The 15,074-nt window shown below is 36.0% G+C and overlaps 1 protein-coding gene across 49 annotated transcripts in view; it reads left to right on the top strand.

Moving 5' to 3' along the window:
* The window catches only part of RIMS2 (regulating synaptic membrane exocytosis 2), a 586,561-nt gene that overhangs the window by 270,510 nt on the left and 300,977 nt on the right, over window positions 1-15,074 (top strand). The window lies entirely within an intron of this gene.

Raw genomic sequence — 15,074 nt, 5'->3', positions numbered from 1 at the left:
TACAGAAAACATCTGAAAAATTGCTCAGTATAAAGAATTAAATACAAGCTATCCTTAGTCCTTTCTGCCAAATATAGCTATTGCTAACATTTTGTTGTATTCCCTTTTCCAGTTCATATATATTTTGCATATTTACAAAATTGGTATCATACTATATAATTTTGTGTTCTGATTTTTTCAATTGATATCATATCATTAACTTTGTTCTAAGCCTTCAGATGTTCTTCAGAAATGTTTTAAATGACTGCATTAGTGTTCTATCATAAGGATGTACCACAAACTATTTATCTACTTGGGGTCATTGCAGTTGCTTCCAATTGCTAGTGTGAATGATATTATAATTGCTGTCTTTATACATTATTTTTTGCCTGTTTTCTGAGTATTTCACAAATACCTATTTGTGCTTTGAATCTTTTAAGCTTTTAATTCAGATTGCCAGCATGCTCTCCAGAAAGATTATAACAGTCTGTTCTCCTGTCAGACGTGCTTGAGTTTTCAGTCCTGATGCACCAAATTTTTGCTATTTGAATAGACCACAAAAAATACTAACTTTTTGTCATCTTACTTTGATTGTGAAGATGACTGTTTTGTGTGTTTATTGGTGTTTGCTATATTGTTCTATGAATTGTCTGTTCTTTCCTTTTATTTCTTCTGCCCGAGATCCTATTGGGTGTTAATTGGTTTTGCTCTTATTGATTCATGAGATATTTTTAAATGGTTAGAATTTTACTCATTTAGCTGTCATCTATTCCAAATTTATTTCCCATTTTGATGTTGAGCTAGTAATTTTCTTTTATGATTTGGAAATACTGAGTTTAGTATAGCTCACTCTTTGCATATTTCATGATTTTTTTCAATCCTTTATCCCTAGAGATTCCTTATTCATCGCCGAATCAGTTGAACATTTAACTGTATACTCCTCGTGTTTTTACTATTTCATTTTTTTAAACTTCGACTTTTTAATCTTTTTGAACTTTATTTTAAAGAAAGTGAAAGAAAGTGTTAGTTAGTCATGTCCGACTCTTTGTGTTTCCATGGACTTGTAGCCCTCCAGGTTACTTTGTCCATGGAATTTTCCAGGCAAGACTACAGAAGTGGGTTGCCATTCCCTTCTGCAGGTTATCTTCCTGACCCAGGAATCGAACCCAGGTCTCCTGCTTTGCAGGCAGATTCTTTACCATCCGAGCCATTTAGATGGTAAAATAATTGCTTAAATTGCTTAACATAATTACTTAAAATAGTTATTTAGAAATATAAATGAAAGATGGTTTCCAATCTGATCTAAAAACAGAAAATGTGATTTTAAAATAACTAATAAGAAATGTGGGAGGCCTACATGAAGAAACCTATTCAACTTCACTGAGCACCATAAAGGAAGATATGAGTAGAGATTCATTTTATGTTCCTTACTGGGAAGTCTAAATACTATAAAGATGCATGTTCTTTCCAAACAGTTGTTGAGGGTAGTAACATTCTAGTCATAACCCAGTTGGTTGCTTGGAGTATCCTATTTCTAAAGTTAATCTGAAAGTTGTAGAGGAGAAAAAAACAGCTGTTTATGTTTCCTTCTGTGTGTCTTAGTTTCTTGTGTAAATTAGGCTGATAAAAAATTAATAAGAGAAAAGCAAGTTTATTAATCATCATGTGCATTTTGCATACATATGCACACTCAGCTATAAGAAACTCAAAGAAGCGTTTAGAATTTAGGTTCATATAGCATCTTAACAAAGAATAATACAGTTTTTAGAGAGATGACAGAGAAAGGCAAAAGACTTCTTGAGTTTCTAGAGCTGCCAGTTGTGGGAAGGTAAATTTGGAGGTGGAATCCAGTGGAAGATAAGGGCTAGCTAGTAAACTTTGTTATGCATATTCTTCTGGAGCCATCTCTGGGCTGATACAGAATAATTAAATATTGTCCTTTCTGGTATAGAGGGCATAGGGGAACAGCTTTACAAATTTATGTCCTGCTTTTAGGCAAATGTGGGGAGGACAGGGAGCTTTCCTTTTATCTGCTTCTTCTCAATTACCTTCAGCTCAAAATAATCATTATGCCAGAATTGGCATATTAAAACAAATGAGAGGTGCAGAAAGCATTACAAACTGAAGGGGAAGATATAAGTTATCGCTTGGGGAAAGTGAATATACAGTGAAAAAAATCAAGTTAGAGCCTTATTTCATAGAAGTTGCATTTAAGTGATAAGCGATAGGAAAATTGTTTATTAAAATATGAAAGTCTATAAAGAGAAGTTGTAGATCTTAATTTTATCATAGATCATATAGAAAATTTATTTCCCAGAAAATATATTACTTCCTTAGGTATATTTAATTACCATTAGTTTGGTCACATTCCATATTCGCCTGAATGTATCACAATACCTAAGAAAAATATAGTTTTGTTATCTATAGTAATTTGGTTTCGATTCTGTTATTTACTTATATTTTTTGCTAACTCAGTGCCTGTACTTTTACCACATAAAGATGGAAAAAGCAAAACAAATGCACCAGTCCAGTTCTTGAAAGCTTTTTATATGTAATATTCTTCTAAGGGCTTATGCTTTGTTTCAGGATTTTGAAGTATACACTTATAAATATCTCACATAAATAAAAAGTTATGTAGTAGTTAAATCAAAATCCTATGTAATACTGCTTAAGCATGAGAAGAAACTATACTAATTCATATCACTATTCTCTCCTAACTTGAACTAGTAAAACACTTTTAGATAGTCTTTCTCATCTACCTAATAATTTGTTTCAGAGTATGATTTCTGCCAATATGTTCTTCCAGTGGGCAGTCATAATTTAATTCAGCTTTGGAGGAATAAATCTAAATAAAATAACTCTTTTCCATTTGATATTACCTCCAATATGAAGAGAAGTTGTAGCTGTTGAGAAACTGGAATAATATAGGAAAGATTAAATTGTGTTGTATCTTGATGTTTCATCCTTAGCTTTTTTTATTATTTTTGTAAAAAGTGCCAGTGAGGCTAGTAGCAGTCCCATACCCAAATGTGACAACCCAAAGTATCTCCAGACATTGGCAATTATTCCTTGTGGGATATTTGTGGGATACCCTCCATCCCTAGGCCTTCCTGTTATTCTCCTCCCCTCCTTACTTTCAGAATCCATTGAGAGAGTCATGACTGGTATTAAAAAAAAAGGGGGAGACCAGAATAGGACAGAGTAGAACATATCAAAGTGAATTGCACAGAGTAAAGGTAATTGATCTGTAAAATATTATTTTAGTTTGCACGTGTTCTTTAGATTCACAGTGTAAAATATATATTTTTACTGTGGATCATGGCCAAGAATGTTTTAAAGCTGCTGCTTTTATTAGGATTTTGTGACTCACTTGATCATAGTATTTCCTGCCTCTCCCATCTCCTCTACCAGACCTACCTGGGAAAAGGTCTAAGAATAGTGTTCAGTGGCTAATCAATGTATTGTAGATATAATACATCTTTCTTATTTGATATATTTTAATCTTAATATTATAATGTAACATTAAAACATCTAATAGTAAAAGATGTGTATCAGTTTTCATAATCAATATCCAGACAAAAAATATAACTACAATTGCAAGCCATAATGGAAACATGATTAGCCTAACAAAACAAAATAGTTACATACAATTTGAGGGGTCAAGCAGAGTGCTGTTGTAAGTGGAGGTGCATAGATGCACACATTTTCATTTCCTCAGCCAGTCTATGTCTTTTGATTGGTGCATCTAATCTATTTGCATTTAAGGTTATTATCAATATGTGTGATCCTATTACTGTTTTCTTAACTGTTTTGGGTTTATTTTCTGTAGGTAGAGCTTTTCCTTCTCTTCTTTTCTGCCTAGAGAAGTTCCTTTAGCATTTATTGTAAAGCCGGTTTGGTGGTGCTGATTTCTTTTAACTTTTGCTTGTCTGGAAAGCTTTTGATTTCACCATCAAATCTGAAGGAGAGTCTTCCTGGGTCGAGTATTCTTGGTTATAGGTTTTTCTCTTTCATCACTTTAAATATGTCATGCTATTCCCTTCTGGCTTATAGAGTTTCTGTTGAGAAATCAGCTGATAGCCTGATGAGAGTTCCCTTGTATGTTATTTGTCATTTTTCCCTTGTTGCTTTTAATATTTTATCTCTGTCTTTAATTTTTATCAGTTTGATTACTATGTGTCTTGGTATATTCCTCCTTGGGTTTATCCTGCCTGGGACTCTGCTTCCTGGACTTGGTTGATTATTTCCTTTCCCATTTTACTGAAGTTTTCAGCTATCTCTTCAAATGTTTTCTCAGGTCCTTTCTCTCTTCTCCCTTCTGGGACCCCTATAATGCAAACATTCATGCGTTTATTGCTGTCCCAGAGGTCTCTTAGGCTGTCTTCATTTCTTTTCATTCTTTTTTCTATATTCTGTTCTGAGGCAGTGATTTTCACCATTCTGTCTCCCAGGGAATTTATCTGTGCTTCTCCCTTGGTTATTCTCCTATGGATTCCTTCTAGTGTAGCATTCATCTCTGTTTCTTCTTTAGTTCTTGTAGATCTTTGGAAAACATTTCTTGTATCTTCTCAATCTTTGCCTCCATTGTTTTTCTGAGATCCTGAATCACGTTCACTATCATTATTCTGAATTCTTTTTCTGGAAGTTTGACTCGGTTCAGTTTAGTCACTCAGTTGTGTCTGACTCTTTGCAACACCAAGGACTATAGCACGCCAGGCTTTCCTGTCCATCACCAACTCCTGGAGCTTGCTCAAACTCACGTCCTTTGAGTTGGTCATGCCATCCAACCATCTCATCCTCTTGTTGCCTTCTCCTTCTGCTTTCAGTCTTTCCCAGCATCAGGATTTTTTCTAATGAGTCAGTTCTTCGCATCAGGTGGCCAAAGTATTGGAGTTTCAGCTTCAGCATCAGTCCTTCCAATGAATATTCAGGATTGATTTCTTTTGGGATTGATTGTTTTGGTCTCCTTGCTGTCCAAGAGACTCTCAAGAGTCTTCTCCAACACCACAGTTCAAAAGCATCACTTCTTTGTGTTCAGCTTTCTTTATGGTCCAACTCTAACATCCATACATAACTAATGGAAAAACCATAGCTTTGACTATACAGACCTTTGTCGCTAAAGTAATGTCTTGGAAGGTTGCCTATCTCCACTTCATTTAGTTGTTTTTCTGGGATTTTATCTTGTCCCTTCATTTGGGTTGTAACTTTCTGCTTTCATCCCCTTAACTTTCTGTAATGTGGCTTCATTTTAGTTGCTGTGGGATTGTGGTTCGTTTTGCTTCTTCTGTCTGCCCCCTGATGAAGGAGGCTAAGAGGCTTGTATAAGCTCCCTAATGGGAGGGACTGGTGGTGAGGAAAACTGAATTCTACTCTGGTGGGCAGGGCCTTGCTCAGTAAAGCTTTAATCCAATTACCTGCTGCTGGGTGGAGGTCTGCTCCCTCCTTGGTAGTTTTATGTCCTGAGGCAAGCCAGCCCTGGGCTCTATGGTCAGGTTAATAGTGATCTCCAAGGAGGTTTACACCAAAGGGGACCTTTCTAGACAGCTGCTGCCAGCCCTCTCATCCCTGCAGTGAGCCCCTGCTGGCCCACGCCACCACAGGCGACCCTCCAACACTAGCAGGGAGTTTTGGTGCAGTTTCCTGTGGAGTCCCTGCTCCTTTTCTCTAAGACTTGGTGCACACAAGGTTTTGTTTGTGCCCTCCAAGTCTGGAGTCTCTGTTTCCCCCAATCCTGTGGAAGTGTTGTAATCAAATCCCACTGGGCTTCAAGGTCAGATTCCCTGGAGATTCCCAGTCCCTTTGTCAGGTCCCCGTGTGGGAAGCCTGAAGTGGGTTTCCAGACCTTCACAACAGTAGGAGAACTTCTTTTGTATTATCGTTCTCCAGTTTATGTGGTCAGCCACTCGTTGGGTATGGGATTTGATTTTTTTTTTTTTTTAATTACATGTTGTCAAGCATTTGTCCAGTTGCACAGAAGATGTACAGTTTGATCTTTTTTTAAGATCAATGTGGAGAGTTTTAGTTTTCCCTGTCTTCCAGGCCCTGATCTGACTGATTTTATTTGACTGTTGTAGATCTCTTGTTTCTGTTAAATTCATGAGAGATTGGGGTAGTAAATGCAAGAAAAATGCATATGGCAGTCTTCTGAGCTATAAATTATGAAATATTTAATGTTGTTAGAATCTTTAAGGTGATACAACTGCTTCCTTTTATTTATTTTTGGGAGAGAGTGTATGTAGATATGAAGGTGGGGTAATTTACAGAACAGACCAGAATAGGAGGAAGAGAAGACAGACTGCAAACCTCCAGATAGAAACATGTATTTTAAAATAATAAAGGCAAACCCCCAAAGATACCAACTTTATATATTTATATCTGAGTTTAGATGTCAGTACCCATAGTGAAGTTTATCCCTCTGTATCATCTTAAGTTTCTTAGACTTTTTAAGTAATTAATTTACCCTATGTCTTTATAAAGAAAAGAGATTATTGAAATGATAGGCAGTATACATTAGAAATTTAAGGAAAATCTTGACTTATGGTATTTGAGACTAATTAAACATGAAGGGAATTGTTAACTATGTGAACTAAATTTTTCTTTTTAATAAATTCTAGTAATGGGGAGATTGTAAGATCTTCAATTAGCTATTTATTACTAACACTTTCACAAGTAAAATTTTTTAGATTTATTACTTTGTCTTATATTCACTCAATCTATTGGTAAAATAATTTTATGCTAAGTTATTTTTCCAATTGTATCATGAGTCTTAGAGCTTCACTATGGAATTAAAAAACTCAATCACATCAAAGATATACATATATAATTATTCTGTTATACTGTGCAGCATTATACAATTGTTTCATTGTCTTTTCTAAAAGTATACTTTTTTTATGAGCTGATAAATCTAGTTGCAAATACATATTATGAAGGTGATTTCAGATGAAATTACGTAACTTGAATATAGGCAGTTTAAGAAGCTAAACTGACTCAAAGTTAATTTGTGAAGTGAATAGCCAGAAGGTAGATTTACAACTGGGATAAAAGATAGTTTTTTGTTTCTTGATAAATTGCAACATGTAAAATGTTTAAGATAGTAATTCCTTCTAGTTGCAAAAATATTTTCTTGTTAATTATGGAGAAAACAGTATATTAAGCATTTGCCTAAAGAAAAAGGATTATTTTTAATGGAAAACTTAGTATCCAAGGAATATATCAAGTATATATATGTTAAGGGAAAATTTTCTTCAGATTTCAGTTTGTGGGGTATTTGAGAAGGTGTTTAGCTAGTTGAATGAAAAACTAAAAGAAAATTAAATTATTGACTAGTTGTTGAAATTAGTTTGGTAAATAGGAAAGGGTAACCTTTAATTTATAATGAAGTCTCTGTTAAATTGAACTAGAATATAGTAGATAGTGCCTAGATATATCTATTTAGTATAGCTTTAAAATTTTAATGATGAAATTCGTTCAATGGATAGAAAAATACAAAATTTTTTGAAAAAAACATTGCTCTTAATTGGTAAGAGGATATCAGAGCAAATACCCTAATGGTGTTACAAATGCTGTACAAACCAATTTTACTTGACTTACAAAGTGTTGAAATAGCAGAAAAGTTGCATCTATTTCAATATTTTAAGAAATATACAGGAGATTCATTCATTCATTCTTTATATCATTAAACCAAAATATATTAAATAGCAATAATTTAGAGTATTAGAGTATGAAACATGAACTATGAAAGCGTTGTTTTATCACCCTAGAATTTCAGCTTTGTGGAACAGGAGTAAGAACTTGTGCTCCAAATGACTGCATTTATGCTAACTGACTCATCTAAGAAAATTGTACATTGGATTGGCTTTTGTTTTTGTTAGTGTGTGCTTGAAGCTGTCTGTTTTCCTTTGTAGGATTTATCTATAAGAAGGGCTTCTTGAGAAATTATTTGGGATATGGGGAGTTGTGTTTTATAGCTCAAATTATTGCCATTCTTAACCCCATTCTTCCTTGTACTGACTCTCTGTCTCCTTTTGTAAAGCTTAGTGTGATTAAGATCTCTTTCAGGAGCAAATAAAGTGAGCCTGATACAATAAGCATGGAATCCTAGAGTACAAGACTGTTTTCTTTCAGCAGAGGATCTAATGAAATATAAGGAAAAGATTACATAGGAATCTAAGATGTTCCTGATACTTAACTTTTGTTCAAATCTTGAAATATATATTTATCTTAATTAATTCATTGAATAGGTTGTTGAATTAAATAGTAAAATCTATGAAAATTGTGAACTTTAATGAATGATCAAGATGATAAGAACAAGTTGTGATATTAAGATGATGTGTATGTTATGATATGTAAGATGAAAAACACCAAAAAAAGAAAACAGAAAGAGAATAAAAGGCTGCTAAAACTCTAGGTTTAGAATAAATGAATATGAATGGAATATATTTGTCTCTTCAAACCAAATGCATTTTAGATATTATTGTATTTTACAAAATAAACATATTCAGAAATATGTGTGTGCACATGTGAATGTGCACATAGTGTCGAGTCAGCAGTTCAGTCGATTTTCTTACAGATGATTGTAAAAGCCACTTTATTTCAGCATATCCTATTCTATATATGTTGAGAATTTTTTAAAGAAAAAAGTTATTTCCCATGGGACCATTTTGCTTTGCTTTTTTGTTAAGGATATCTAGGTTTTGACTTGAAATTTGTGCCTTGTATCCTATTCTTTGCGATAATGAAAGGGGCCTGACTCTCTAAAGTTTACTAAGGAAACAGGAAATAAGTGTTTCTAATTGTAAACTTTATGTCTTTTCTCAAAGAAGTAATGTTATTCAGTTCAATTCAGTTCACTTCAGTCACTCAGTTGTGTCTGACTCTTTGTGATTCCGTGTACCGCAGCACGCCAGGCCTCCCTGTCCATCACCAACTCCCGGAGTGTACTCAAATTCATGTCCATTGAGTTGGTGATGCCATCCAATCATCTCATCCTCTGTCATCCACTTCTCCTCCTGCCCTCAATCTTGCCCAGCATCAGGGTCTTTTCCAATGAGTCAGTTCTTTGCATCAGGTGACCAAGTATTGGAGTTTCAGCTTCAGCATCAGTCCTTCCAATGAACACCCAATGATCATCCAATGATCTCCTTTAGGATGGATTGGTTGGATCTTCCTGCAGTTCAAGGGACTCTCAAGAGTCTTCCCCAAACCGCAGTCCAAAAGCATCAATGCTTCGGCACTCAGCTTTCTTTATTTACAGTCCAACTCTCACATCCATATACGACTACTGGAAAAACCATAGCTCTGACTAGATGGACCTTTGTTGGCAAAGTAATGTCTCTGCTTTTTAATTATGCTGTCTAGGTTGGTCATAACTTTCCTTCCAAGGAGTAAGCGTCTTTTAATTTCATGGCTGCAATCACCATCTGCAGTGATGTTGGAGCCCCCAAAAATAAAGTCTGACACTGTTTCTGCTGTTTCCCCATCTATTTGCCATGAAGTGATGTGACCGGATGCCATGATCTTAGTTTTCTGAATGTTGAGCTTTAAGCCAACTTTTTCACTCTCTTCTTTCACTTTCATCAATAGGCTCTTGAGTTCTTCTTCACTTTCTGCCATAAGGGTGGTGTCATCTGCATATCTGAGGTTATTGATATTTCTCCTGGCAATCTTGATTCCAGCTTGTGCTTCCTCCAGCCCAGCATTTCTCATGGTGTACTCTGCATATAAGTTAAATAAACAGGGTGACAATATACAGCCTTGACATACTCCTTTTCCTATTTGGAGCCAGTCTGTTGTTCCATGTCCAGTTCTAACTGTTGCTTCCTGACCTGCATACAAGTTTCTCAAGAGGCAGGTCAGGTGGTCTGGTATGCCCATCTCTTTCAAAATTTCCCCCAGTTTATTGTGATCCACACAGTCAAAGGCTTTGGCATAGTCAGTAAAGCAGAAATAGATGTTTTTCTGGAACCCTCTTGCTTTTTTAATGATCTAGCAGATGTTGGCAATTTGATCTCTGGTCTCTACCTTTTTTAAAACCAGCTTGAACATCTGGAAGTTCATGGTTCATGTATTTCTGAAGCCTGGCTTGGAGAATTTTGAGCATAACTTTACTAGCGTGTGAGATGAGTGCAATTGTGGGGTAGTTTGAGCGTTCGTTGGCATTGCCTTTCTTTGGGATTAGAATGAAAACTGACCTTTTCCAGTCCTGTGGCCACTGCTGAATTTTCCAAATTTGCTGACATATTGAGTGCAGCACTTTCACAGCATAATCTTTCAGGATTTGAAATAGCTCAACTGGAATTCCATTACCTCCACCATCTTTTTTCATAGTGGTGCTTCCTAAGGCCCACTTGACTTCACATTCCAGGATATCTGGCTCTAGGTGAGTGATCACATCATCATGATTATCTGGGTCGTGAAGATTTCTTTTTGTAATGTGCTTCTGTCTATGACAATATATTGTTATCTTTTTATTTCTTTGATTCAGCAAATTTAAGGAACCAGTTCCAACCACTAAGCTAGGTACTTGGATCCTGTGGCATAAAAGGCTATGACTATTTTTCTTTTGTTTTTATCTGAGAAATTTTTTAAATTTCACCTTTATTTTTGCAGAATAATTTCTTTGCATATAGAATTCCTGGTTGACAAAATCTCTTCCCCTCTTTCAGTGCTTTGTATATGTCATTGCATGTTTTTCTGGTGATAAAGAGTCTTACCTTCTTTTAGGTCAGTCCTGTGTCTGCATACTTTAATTGTCAGCTAGAGATTTGAATAGAAATTTTGCTCAATATAGTCAGCATTTAAGGCTTTCACTCTCTGCTGATCAATCTGTGTATAGTATGGGGACATAGAGTTCAGCCAGTTTTCAAGTCACTTTTTTGGATGTTACTTTCTACTAGAATCTCTCCAGATCTACCCAGAACATGGGATAATTTCGTCCTCAGTGTGATATGTGTGGATTTTGTCAAGCTTTTTTCTGTGGGTGTCTTATTTCCAGGGTCTCCCTGTCTGCCATTCACCTTATATATGACTGCAGTCTTAACCTAGGAAAGCTGCTGGTTGCTTCCTATTGGGTTTACTTTTAGCAAACAGAGCCACGACTTTTTACCCCACCCCAAACAAGGTGCAAAGCTGCTGGTTTTCCCAGCCAGCCTTACACTGCTAAAACTATTGATCCTTTGTGTGTATGCGTGCTCATTTGGGTCTGACTCTGTGACCCCGTGGACTGTAGCCTGCCAGACTCCTCTGTCCATGGGATTCTCCAGGCAAAAATACGGAAGTGGGTTGCCATTTCCTCCTCCAATGGATCTTCCTGATCCAGAGGTCATAACACTTTCTTGGGTCTCCGGCTTAGACAGCAGATTCTTTACTACTGTATCACCTGGGCAAATGTACTATATCACAAGGGGCTGTGGAGGCAACCCCGGGCGAGAAGGTTATGGGCTTCTGTTATTATCTGAAACTCTACCATTTTTTTCAGTTTTTAATGAGCGTTTGATTTCCATAGCCATGCAATTGTTGTTTTTGACAATTTCATCCTTGCTTCTACTTGAATTTTTGTGAGGAGAGCTAGTTGACACTTAAAGCCACTAAGCCAGAAGTTCCCCCCTTTATCATGATTTTGTGAATCAAATTCAAGCAGGATTCAGCTGCATAATTTTCTTCTTCATAGAGTGCTATGTGGAATAAAGTCAAAAATGCTGTAATAATTTTTTGTATGGCAACAGATGGTAACTAGATTTACTGTGTTGATCATTTTGTAATGTATAAAAATATTGAATCCCTAAGTTGTACACCTAAAATTCATACAGTATTGCAAGTCAATTATACTTCAATAAAATACAAAATGAAATAAAATAGGAACTTAATGTGTTAAAAAAATAAGGGTGAATCATCTTGCATCCTTATTTTTTATTTAATCTTTACCAATTAGGGAGGGTATTTTCAGAGACTTCCAGTTGGCCTATAATGACAGTTCTTAATCCCACAGGCCAAGGAATCTTAGTTCTTCCAAATGCCAGATCTGTCCATCTGGGGACTGCTGTAGTCACCACAGTTGTTGTTCTTTGGTTGCTAAGTCATGTCCCACTCGTTGCGACCCCATGGACTGCAGCCACCAGGTTCCTCTGTCCGTGGGATTTCCCAGGCAAGAGTACTGCAATAGTTACCATTTCCTGCTTCAAGGGATCTTCCCAACACACAGATCGAACCCATGTTTCCTGCACAGGCAGCCAGTACCACTGTTAGAACTTGATAAATTAGTAACAATACCTGTGAGGAAATAAGGGCAGGAAGATAATGGAAGAGAAATTAAACTCTGAGCAGATAAACCTCCTCCAAACCCACTGGAGTTTGAAGCTGGTGTAGATCTGTAGGGATGACCTAGTTGAGGCAGGAGCCAGGAGGGCTCCGTATGGCTGCCCCCTGGGGAGGGAACATAACTCCTTGCATAAAGGACTCTGCCATGAGCACTGAGTATGCAGCACTTGGGGCAGTTTGAGCAATGAGTGCAGTTCTGAGGGGTTCATATGGATGATATACAAAAACATCCAGTAAGATTTTGTTCTGAGTATTGTCCCCTTGTTTTTGTGACAGGAATGTAACAATTTTAAGCATCCTGTACTCAAATAACCTTTGGAAACTGAGGGAAGCTTTTCTAGAAGTCTCCTATGTATACTTCATACGTTTTTTGGCCATAATTGTTATTCACGCCAGTTCCCAATTAATCATTGCCAGTAGTGTTGAAATTATCAAGATTGGCTTAAAAGTTCACAGTTCTAAGGGGACAGAAAGTGATTGTTGGATAGAGGGCCAATTTTGCCTGCCAAAACTATTTATTGTAAGGATTATAATAGTGCAAAACTGGGGGGAAAAACCCAGCTGTCCAGAAATAAAGTGTTGGAGTTGCTTGGTACCAACTTGTGAGAACCAATTGTTTGCATCTCTTCCCACATTCAATGACGTAGTATTGGTAGGTCAAAATTGGCTTAAGTGAAAGTATTTGCACCATGGAATAGACAGATGTTACAAAATAAGTCTTGTTTTCACCCTGGAAAGCAGGTTTTTAGATTTAATTACCTTATCACTGAAATCTATTTGAAATTTGGATAATTATGGAAATTTGGATAATTTGTTATGTGGTAACAAAGAAAACTATCCAGGCAATAATGTAGATTTCTGTAAACAGAAGCTGAATTGAAAGTTATGTCTGCTATGTTAAAATGACATGTGCATGTAGAACTAGAAAGAAATAAGGGTAAATTAAAAGTTTAGGGGGCAATAGTTTGTAAAAAATTTTTAATGTAGAAATTTAATAATAATAATGGATTAAAATCTGATTCAAATATTTGCAAATGTATAAAATAATAATGCTTTTTAGGTATGCTTAATACAAATTTTTCCTTTTCTGCTTATTTATTAAAAACTGAAATGAATGTATTTGTCATGTTGATATTACCAAATTGCTTTATTGGAATATATTCATTAGTAGTGAAAATGTGTCCCATCCTTAAATAAGACAACATTGATTTTGAATTGCAGGCCAGGCAAATATATTCAAACATAGGTAGCATGTTCTGACCATTGTTAATTTCTGTGTCATGACTGAGAAGGTTGACATTCACTTTGACAGATTTATTTTAATGAAGTATTAAACAAAAACTAATTGCTTAGTAAATTGTTGTTTTTGTTGTTGTTCATTCGCTGAAGTCGTGTCCAACTCTTTGCGACCCCATGAACTGCTGCATCCAAGCTTCCTGTTCTTCACTATCTCCTAGATTTGCTTAAACTCATGTCCATTGAGTCAGTGATGCCATCCAACTGTTTCATCCTGTGTTGCCCCCTTCTCCTTTTGCCCTCAATCTTTCCTAGCATCAGGGTTGTTTCCAGTGAGTTGTCTCTTTGCGTCATGTGGCCAAAATATTGGCGCTTCAGCTTCAGTGTCAATCCTTCCAATGAATATTCAGGGTTCATTTCCCTTAAGTTTGACTAGTTTTATCTCCTTGCTGTCCAAAGGACTCTTCATATGAAATACACTTCAATACGAAAAAAATGTATTTCATGCCTGTTGTGTGGCTGTTGCTGTGCTATGTGTAGGATGATACAGTATGACCTCTGCTCAAGAGATAAGCATGTAAGCAAATGAGGAATATGGTATGATATATGTGAAATAATTAAATATGAGATATTGACATAATTTAGAGAAGGAAGAGGTAATTTTAACTTGACTTATTAGGAAGGAATTTACAAAGGAGTTGCTATGTGCATTGAGTTTTGAAAGTTGAATAGAATTTTCCAGCAGAACAAAGAAGGTATTGGATGGAGACAGGTAGTCATTCTACACATCAGACTTCACCCATTATGTCAGTAAAAGCAGTTTTTATGGAGTACTTACTATTTGCTAGACATTACTTGACACTGGAGGGGGGCAAAGATGAAAAAAGCTATTTCCTTCCCTTAAGAAATTCATAAGACTTTGAAGAGCTAGTGTGATTGATGGATTTATTAGTTATCTTTTTTTTTTTTTTAATAGAGAAGCAATGTGGTATATTGGAACAGTGAGTTGAAAATACATGTACCCATTTCTTTTCCAGGCTTTGCCAGTGATCCCATTGTAATCACAGAAAGGTTATTTGATTTTTTGGTCTTTTATTTCCTCCTAAAAATAAAGAAAATAGACTCAGTGTTTTAAAAACTGCCAAATAGAGAACCAGGTTTTTGTGGTAGTGTTTCTGGAACTGCTGAAGAGGGTCAGAGGGCACTTGCGCATAGGTGAGCATCTGGGATCTCTGAGTTTGTTTTGACCTGATTATGCTCTCAGTCACTTTGTATTTGGCAGTTCTATTAGGAAAGAGACTCTACAGCATAAAGAAGTGTGAAAATGAAGACCTGATATTTCAGTTCATTGACTGATTTATTCAATTAATTTTTATGTTCTAGGCACTTCTACATGTGCCGGAGGTCAAAGAGTAGTAAGAGGCCAGATCATGTAGGGCTTTATATATCATTTCAAGAACCTTGGCTTTCATTCTTACTGAGCTGAGAAGCCAAATGACTTGATCTGGTCTACCTTTTGAGGATTACTCTTGATGCTGTATTGG

The sequence above is a fragment of the Odocoileus virginianus genome, chromosome 15, assembly GCF_023699985.2.
Source record: "Odocoileus virginianus isolate 20LAN1187 ecotype Illinois chromosome 15, Ovbor_1.2, whole genome shotgun sequence".
Taxonomy (NCBI): domain Eukaryota; kingdom Metazoa; phylum Chordata; class Mammalia; order Artiodactyla; family Cervidae; genus Odocoileus; species Odocoileus virginianus.
The sequence above is the reverse complement of the archived record's forward strand: the minus strand, read 5'-3'. Positions and strand labels throughout refer to the sequence as shown.